Source organism: Cyprinodon tularosa, unplaced genomic scaffold, assembly GCF_016077235.1.
Source record: "Cyprinodon tularosa strain WSP-4 unplaced genomic scaffold, ASM1607723v1 ctg450, whole genome shotgun sequence".
NCBI classification, from domain to species: Eukaryota; Metazoa; Chordata; class Actinopteri; order Cyprinodontiformes; family Cyprinodontidae; genus Cyprinodon; species Cyprinodon tularosa.
In genome coordinates this window covers 515458-525722 of record NW_024039175.1, presented here as the reverse complement: position 1 = coordinate 525722, position 10265 = coordinate 515458, and positions in this window count along the sequence as shown.

Here is a 10265-nt window from a genome sequence, read left to right as displayed (position 1 = left end):
TTCATGTTTAATTTCCCTTTATTTTGTAATCTTTTCAAAAACTGGCACACTAATTCAATGGATAAAAAGAGAGGAATAAGAATACAGAAATATCTAAAGCAGGTCTATGTGCCTTTTCATCGGGGTCTTTATATGTATAATTAAACAGTAGGATATTGTAATATTTAATTCAGATATAGGGATTTCTTTGGTAGAATTTAAATACAGTTTTAAACCAACTCTACTTAGGTGAAAAAATAAAAACCTTAATTTTGACCAAATATGCTGCAAATGCTGTTTTTCAGCCACATATAATTTATCAAGTATCAATTGCTACTACCAGTGGATTCTCTCTATACCAGAATCCACTGGTATAAACCTTGAAAATAAGACAGTTACAACTATAACTTAAATTCAATTGAATTCAGTTTATTTATATAGCGCCAATTCACAACACATGTCATCTCAAGGCAAATCACAGAGAAAATTAAACCAGATCATACAGTCAAACTGATTCAAAGTTTTCTACAGAAAATCAGCTGATTGCATCGATTCATTGTCTTGAAGGCAACCTTTCAGACCAAGCATGCTTGTAGCAAAAGTGGAGAGGAAAAACTCCCTTCTAAAAGGAAGAAACCTGGTCCAGGAAACACACAGCCAGGCAGACCAGCTCTGCACGCCACATATCACTTTACTTGGATTTATCACTTTACTTGGATTTATCACTTTACTTGGATTTTCACTTTATTTGGATTTAGTTTTTACATATGCATAGATATACGTACATATACATATATATATATATATATATATATATATATATATACATATATATATATATACAAAAGAGCGATATGTGTATATATATGATCTCTTTTTAATCTTATTTTTTTATCTTTATTATATTGTGTAGTTGGATGTGTGTATATATTATATAAAACTGTAACTGGAGCGTGTAACAAAAGTAATTTCCCTCTGTGATTATTAAAGTATTTCTGATTCTGATTCTGAACCCATGTCAGAGGATGAAAGAGAGCATATCCCGCCAGTCACAGTCAGAGAAACAGAACTATACTGAAAAACAGGCCAAGCTCCAACACCTATTGAAAAATGTGTTGATGGCAGCAGCAGAGCTGATATTTCTCTCCAGGACGGAGTCACGGCCAAACAGCAACAAACCAGATGAAGCTACTATAACTGCCTGGTCTCTCCTCATGCTGGTTACCAGGTTGGTTACACACCACTATGGGATGGTGTCTTTAACCAGCATCTGTTTAGTGCGATTGTGGTGCTCACCCATGTGAAAGCTTAATTTCCACAGAGTGGTTAGATATGGTTCGGTCTGGTCAGATACTTTTATCAAACTTTCCCATACAGCCAAACCAGACTGCAGACTTTATAGTCTTACCTGTAAGAGAGGACCATAGAATAATGGTATGATTTGACTAGGACAGGGCTATTGACCTAACATGTTAACATCCATTAACTGGTCTATTGAAAAGCCTCACTACCCGCAACAAAGGAAGGCGCTAAAGAAACAGCTGTTCAGCCAAACGTGGATACATAGAAAAACTACAAACAAATACGAACAAATACAAGTCTCTGGATGACCTCCATGGTTTCTGTTGTTTCTATGTTTCTGTCCTGCTGATATGACGTTACTCACTCACTTGAAAGGGCAAATAATTTAAACAATCCTTAACCATGGCGACCCGGATTGTATCACTCAATATAAAATAAGGCTGTGTATAATATGCCCAGCTGGTTCCACATGTGTTTAACGAGTTGAGGTCAGGGCCCAGACCATTCCATTTCTCACCAGGGCATCATTACATGTATTTGTCGAATAATCATCATTTTGGAACCAGATGGGTTAAACGCATAATCGAAGGGCATCGACGCTCCTGGTGGCATGAATGGCTTGGGGCGGCTCTGAACAGGTGTTCCTCGAAGGCAAAGAGGAAAACTAATATGTTCCACAGCTGAAGTCTGAGCAGATTCTGCTCTTTTATCTGATTATCCAAGCAGCCCAAATATGTTCTGACACTTCACTTACCCCTAAATGGCTTTCTTATCATCGCCTGTGCTCATGCTTTGTCTCACACTTCTTTACAATCTCCATCTTTTCTCTTGTATTTTAAGGACCTCGAGCATATTTAATCTCTTTTCATGGATGATAAGCACAGTTTGCCTGCTGCCTTCTGCTATGAATTCTTCAGACTTACAGACCGGCCTGTCATTATGAGGTTGCTGTAATTTAAAGAATTATAAATGAGGCATTGAGCTACTTTGACTGGTGCAATATTGAATTAGGAAATTGTTTTAAATTCTCCCTCTTATCAATGTTATACTTCATTTAATCTACTTATCATTTTCTTATAGAAATATAAAGCTTTTTAATGGTATTGAGTTTGAAATTAATTTATATCAGATTGTATCATTAAAAGTCACATTATTAATGTAAGACAAAAGTGAAGTCTAAGGTAAGCAAATTAACATAAATTTGTTGTAATCATTTGCATTGTTGCGTGTAATTAAAGACATCTTGTTGAGCTAATGACAATCCTTGGTTACAGTAGAATAGAAAATCAAATAGAAAATTCCTTTATTTTTGTGTTTCAACAGCAAATGATTCTATCAAAAGTGGTCACACAAATGGTGACCTTAAAAAGTGTATAAAAATAACAGAATAAGTGACATATAAAAAAAATATATATACTGTACTGTACAGTGTTTTTAGATATATAAATACTGTGCATCCGGAGAATAAATAAATATAATATACAGCTGTGGACATTCTTACAGTATGTGAAAAAAGCAGCAACGTAAGAGATGTGCAAAATGACAGCAGCATGTTATTTAAGTGACTGAGACAGAAACTGTGCATAATCAGCACCAATGTAACAACTTATTGAGATTGTCTGGAACAGTGATGGTTATAAAGTCTTACAGGTGCAGGGAGGAAGGATCTGTGATAACGCTCCCTGGTGCATTTAGGGTACAGCTGTCCAGCCCTCCAGTTCAGCAATAGCTTCATGCATGGGGTGGGAAACATTATCCAAATGTTAAAAGCTGTTAAAAAAATGACAAAAGCTATAAAGAAGACGAAACCTTCTAAATGTTGTTTTTCTGCCATCAAATTTGGATCTTCAAAAGCAACAAGAAACAGTCAAAAAGTGAAAAACAAGGTCTGAACAATCTTTGAGGATTTGAAAATACATCTCTATCATCTCTATTTCAAAATCTAAACTATGTAGAAAACTCAGACCCGAATCAAACAATATTGAGTTTTAGATTTAGAAAACATGTCATTCATCGGAACATCCTTGACCAACAAAGCTTGAATAAAAATTATATTTTATAGGTCAATCTTGGTCTGGAATATTCTATTTTGAGATTTTTTGTAAACACAGCTTTTATTTGTAAATTCTTTATTACCGTAATTTTTTACAGTACATTTTCTGAAAAATCGTCATATTATTTCCCCTTGTCATGTTTTTACAAGCTCAGTGTCATACAGCATATTGTTTCCCTTTCTGAGCAGGAAGTCTGTTCAGCCCCCTGTAAAGATGAATTTGTGATAATCTGTTGACATACAGACTTCTTACATTAGAATAGGGGTCTTCATTGTTTTCCAGGCCAAGGACCCCCAAACTGATGGCGAGATGGAGCTGAATGTGTGCATTGATGATTGGAAGACATCTTCTGTCTCCATTTATCTGTTTACTACAGTGTGTTAAATTCATATTAATGTGTATTTAAATACATTTTAATTAATGGAAAAAATTGAAGGGAGAAATATAAAAAAAAAAGTCTAATCAACCAAAACTTTCACGACCCCTATGCAGTACATCCATGGACCCCCTAGGGGTCACGGACCACCTGTTGAAGACCTATGACCTATGGTCAGAAATTTTGTCACTTACCTGCTGAAGAGAAAACATTTAATTAGTTGGTTCTAGGCCTGCAACAAACAATTATTTTGCTAATCGGTTGATTATTGATTGATTATGATTCTTCGATTAATAATTGGATAATAAAAAGGGTCCTTACAGATGATTTTCTACAGAATTAAACCATGTGAGAGTAAAACTTTTGCCCTTGTGGGGTTCTGGATAGAGCATATTGCCAGACAAAATGTTTTTTTTTTTTTTACCTTAAAGCTACAGTGTGTGACTTTTAGCGACATCTAGCGGTCAGACTGCAGACTGCAGCAACATGAACATCTCCCCCCCACCGCTTCTCCCCCCCAACAGTACGGCGAGCTTTACGGGACAAAATGTCTTCCACGACGTCCGCATCACCTACCTTCTCAAGTGATGAGGTTTGTTTACATAGATAATTTTACAGATAGTATTTCATTAGTCTGTGTAGGGTATAGATTTCATGTAGACTAAAGATAATAACTATACCCGTTATTTTTTCTACATCGTTGTGACGTTTTGGCGATCTCGCAATCGCTAGTTAGTTGGCTCTGCGCTGCCGTAGCGCAAAGATGTCTGCCTCCATGGCTGCGAGACCCGCTCCTATGTAATTATAAATAACGAATTCTAAGGCAACGCAAATATTAAGGTTAAGAGGCTGAGCTCGTAGATGATGATAAATAACATAGTTATGTATAATATATTACATTTCTGACTGTATATCCCTGTAATTATTGCACACTGTAGCTTTAAGCACAAAATATTAATATATATTTTTTGGTATAGTTACTACTCTAAGTGGGTTTCTCTGTCAGCTAAAAACATGTTTTAGAGTCTCTATACTCCAGTTAAGATTAATCGATTATTAAATTAGTTGACAATTATTTCAATAATCGATTAATCACGATTAATCCAGATAATTGTTTCAGCCCTTGTTGGTTTACAGCATTCACATTTAAATCATTCTTTGAACATAACCTCCAGCGTATGTGAAAGTTAATGTGGAAAACCAGCATTAATACTTTTCAACAGCCATCCTTTGCAATAATTAGCTCCACTGCTTTCTAAGTGAACACAGTAGCGTCACATAAATTGATGCTGCCTGCTGCAGCAGTAAAATCCTGATTTATTGCTGTACATTAAGCGTGTTTTTATTCTCCCCCATGCTCCATCAATGGATTGGATGGAGGAATGGAGGTGGTTAAATGTGTGTGTGTGTCGGGGGGGGGGGGGTAAAAAATACATGAATAAGAGCACTAAGAATGAGAAAATAGAAGTGATAATGACCCAAATGTAAAAATAAATGGTTAGATGGATGATTAATGATGCAGCAAAACAGCAGCATTGTTTTACAGCTTCATCATGTTCGCTAATTAGTGGAGACTTTGATGCAGTGTCTAAAAGTGTTTGTGTGTGTGTGTTAGATAAGAGCTCAGACCTAAATGTCTGCATAACTCTACACAATCAGCCAACGACAAGCCTTCCCCTATAGAGTGATCGAAGAATGAATGAGATGTTCCCTCCAGTGAACAGCAGGAATACAGTTTTTGATGGATTTGCTCTAATCTCTTATTATGCAGCCAGGATGTGTGAACTGATGTAATACAAGATAAAAAAAAAAAGTCTCCAGTAGTTTATAGTAGTTTATAATTGAAGGGTGGGTAGAATGAGAAAAGCTCAGCTGTCCTCCACAGGGCATTGACCAGCAAAGGTTAGAAAATATATGAATAAGGTCACAAAGTAGGTTCTGGACACAAGTTTGATATATGTTATTTAAACAGTCCAGTCCTGATGTGTCCAATTATTTGTCTAGAAAATCAATATGACATTGTCTGACTTTTCAATAATTGATTTTTCATATTCATATATTTTTGGGTTTCAAAACAGCCTGTCAGAACAAATTCTTAAGGTCACATGATAAAAAAAAGGTAATGTTAACCAAATTTTCTCTAAAGCATAAGTCAAGGTTGACATTTTTTGTGTCTGCTTGAATTGCATCAGCATTTTGCACTGCTGAACACATGTGTTAGTGTCTGCTTCTGAAAGAACATCAACATCAGAACTAGATGTTCGAAGAGTGAAGGAGGAAGCAGTGATGCCCTCCAGCATAATTAACTAATACCTAATTTACTGTAAAATGTGTGCCATTACCATGGATGGAATTGTGATTTCAGAAGTGGGGGGGATGCAGGTATCTTTGAATTCAATTCAATTCAGTTCATTTATATAGCGCTAATTCACAACACATGTCATCTCAAGGCACTTTACAGTACATCAGATCATACAGTCAAATTGATTCAAAGTTTTCTATCTAAGTAAAACCAGTTGATTGCATCGACTCATTGACTCGAATGCAATCCCTCACACTAAGCATGCTTGTAGCGACAGTGGAGAGGAAAAAACTCCCTTTTAACAGGAAGAAACCTCCAGCAGAACCAGATTTAGTGTGAGTGGCCATCTGTCGAGGCCGACTGGGGTTCAAGGAGACAGAAGCACAGATAAAAGAAGCAACTGTAAATGGTGGTCCGGTCCGGGAAATACAGCCAGGCAGACGAGCATGAGCCAGCTCCCATGTCAGAGGATGAAGAGAGCACATCCAGCCAGTCCCGGTCAGAGAAACAGGACTACACTGGAAAACAGGCCGATCTCCAGCATCTATAAACAATGGTGTTGATGACAGCAGCACAGCTGATTCTTCTCTACAGGATGGCGTCACAGCCAAACAGGAACAGATGAGGCAAAGCTACTATGAGAAAAAGCAGAGTGAGCATATATTCTGCAGAGTGGGAGTATAGAGATACAATGAAACTGAATGATGAAATAGGGGTCCCTATGTCCTCCAGGAGTCTAAGCCTATAGCAGCATAACTATGGAGAAAGCTCAGGATAACCTGAGCCACTCTAACTATAAGCTTTGTCAAAAAGGAAAGTTTTAAGCCTAGCCTTAAAAGTAATATTGGATAATAATTCTAATATAACTAACTTTAATGTAATAAACTTTTTAATATAACTAACATTCAATCACAAACCCAGTTCAGTGGCACATCAGATGTTTGTTAAGGGAGCTTCTCAGGAGTTACAGCGGCGACAGCCAATCACACAAGAAAAGAACCTGGGCCAATCAGGAGCTTGTGGGCGGTCTAAACTCAGGGAAGTGGGCTTCAGCTTGAGCTGCGGTTTTCCATTTGGTCCTAGTGTTCGACAAATGTCTGTGTACTTTAGCGTAACATTGTTTTTGGTTAGTAAACAGTGCAGGGGACAAAAACAGACGTTTGAAAAAGTGGACATGTTCCCCGAAATTCCATCCATGACCATTAAGATATAAATGGTTTGATAGCCACTGATTTGATTCTGATTAAGATTAGACACAATCACTTGTTCGAGTCTGAACTGTTTGGATTGTTTTCATTCAAAAATTATAACTAATTCATTAGATTCATAACAGAGTGGCATAATTATTTAAACCAATAAAAAAAGCAAATCTTAGCTTCTAAAAAAATTTAAAAAAATTATATAAACCAAATAGAGGTTCTAAGACTGAAATATTAGTTTAGTGAAAAGAATGAAAAATCCTCCATAGATTCTCACTGTGATTCAGGTCCGGCCCCTTTAAGTAGGTTTTATTACTTTTGCAGTGTGAGCAGGTGTGAAGGCCTGCTATAGAATGAAATCCGCATCTCAATTGAACCTTTGTTATCTGTAAAAAAAAAAGCATTGAAATCTCTAAAATGCTGGTAGAAGACACCGCTGATAGCTAAATCTATTTTCATATGAAGGGAGGACTTTGGACCACGGATGAACAGTCCGGATTCTCTTCATGTCTGCATGTCTGCATGAGGTGAAGCATTGAGCTAAAAGCTTGGCTTTTGCCTGAGAACATTTTCAAGGCTGTAATTATTCCTATTTCTCACTCATCACACTTCTTCCTCTTCTCAATGATTGAATAGACTCTGAAGGCGCTATTTTTCAGTACCTGCATAGCTGACGCTCTTGTGCAGCATGGCAATGACTTTCCTGGAAATCTATCAGCATTCTTTCTGATGTTATGAGGGCCATTACATAACCTTTATGTGTAAAAACCGTTGTTTTTATTGGTTAATTTAATATCTCAAGTTTCTGACAATCCAGATTTGGTGTTTTTATAAATTTGACTTTAGGTTCTCAAAAATCCGTCATCAGATATTCTAGTTTTCAGTGTTTTTATTACATCACAGCTGGTTTGTAATGATTAATGTTGACTGATCTTTTAAAGGTGTTTTGTATAAAAGGTCAGGCTGTTTGTGTATTTTCAGGTGGGCTTAGTCCATCTGTAGATTTCCGTCATCATAACATCTGCTTCATCTTTAGGCCTTCTTTGATTTCCTCCTCTTCCACTCCTCTAACCTCGGTCTTTCACTTTTTTCTTCCCTCTCTAGTTCTTTAGCTTCTCATCATCACCTCACTCTCAAATGGAAATGTGACCTTTTACAAAGAGACAGGAGTGGGAAAATAAGCAAGGAAGCAGGATGGCGTGCTGAGTTTTCACCACTTAGTCATATATATATATGTGCGTTCATGGCTGTTTCTGAGTACAGACATGTTATTTAGAAGTTAGCACATTTAAAGATTTATTCCTCTCAGAGGACTGTGAAGTGTGTCATCATGGCCAAACATCCACGGAGAGTGGAGAGACAACGAGGTGCACACAAACTCCCAAAGCCACAGAGCTGAACGGGTAAAATCTGCAACAAGCTGACAGAAGCCATCGGAATCAACAGCGGCAGAAGGAATGAGAGGAGACAAGGAGATGGAAACAGGAGAGAGAGAGAAATGCTGAAAGATCTTTGTGAAGGTTCATATATGGTTTGCTTTGTCCCAGATCTCTGGGAATATATTTTACAGATAAACTGATAAACTCTATAGACAGATGATCTATAGTTATTTCTGTGTCCTACAGTCTTATATAGAAATAAAAATGTCAGATTTCACAGGCATACAAAGCAATGTGCTTCCTTCTTTTAGCCAGAAGAGCAAAAATGCTTCGATACAACAATTTGACCTCATAGGACCTCTTAAAGCGCCTTTAAATTAGATGGTTCTGTAGACTATGTTTGGTTATGTGCCTTACCTAGAGGCACATCTGCATGAGTTGGGGGAGGAAGCTGAAATCAAACCCACTGTTTTTTTTTATTCTAATTCAACAAGTCTTACAAATGAGCCACAGTTACAAGCAAAATTCAACACATTCTGTTCTTAAAATGCAAAGCATCTCGTCTCCTTGGCGGGAATTTGTAAAAAAAAAAAAAAAAAAAAAAAAAGCTCACATTTTGACTTGGCACTCCATGGTGTTGTATGAATCAATCAGTCTCTTAGGACAAACTCTCTAAATGTCAACATGCAGTTTTTCAGTCTTTAGTCATGGACTCCAGCATAGCCATTACAAACAAATTTAAATACTTAAGTTTTCTTTAACAGGAATATTCTTTGTTAGCCAGAACTTCAGATTTGGCTCCAATAGCCACCAGATCTCCTTGTATATGTGGTATCAGGGTCCTCACCTTGCTTCACTGTTGATTGCACCGTGACGGTTATGGGTCAGCTGTCACCTGCAAGGTCAGTATGCTTGTTCCCTACTGTCTCACAGGGTCAACAATATTTAGATATTTATTCTCCTTGGATCCTAATAATTAATCTCCTATTTATCTAAAGTCTCTTTGTTGTTTTGTTTGGTTATTTAATGAATGTTTCTTCTTAACATGAGACTATATTTCTTCCCCACACTCACGGAAATAATACACCCATATTTTGAGATTAAAGAATTCACTGACATGAACCTTGGAAAGAAAGAAGAGGAAAAGAGTGATAAACAGGGGAAGGCAACAGATTGGCCTAGTAGGTGGAAGAGTAGGAACAGCCATTTGATACAAAGTGATTTCTCAATCATTAGCAAGACGTGTAATATATTCAAACCTATTAAATAATGCCAGTTTGACAATATTACTCAGTGACAAAACATTTCTCTTTACTAAAAACCATTGATCTCCCCCTCCAAACAGAACAGTCGTTATCATCCTAAGTCAAAATCTGATTACCTTATTGTAATGTGTAACTGCTTGAAAGTGTTTATTATAGATTTCTTCTCTTAAAATGTAATAAAAAATGGAGCATGACTCTGAAAATCGTACGGCTCCCAGCGGATGTCGTTAAATTTCCCTTCATTTCAAACCCAAAACCCAAAAGGTATGCAATAAACTTAATGGATTTCAAATAAATATAATCCTTAGTATTCATTTTGAATAAGTCTACTTTATTATAACTGATTTCTTAAACCTGATGATTATGTATTTTAAATCAATAAGCTTCACTGTACAAATGAATATGCATC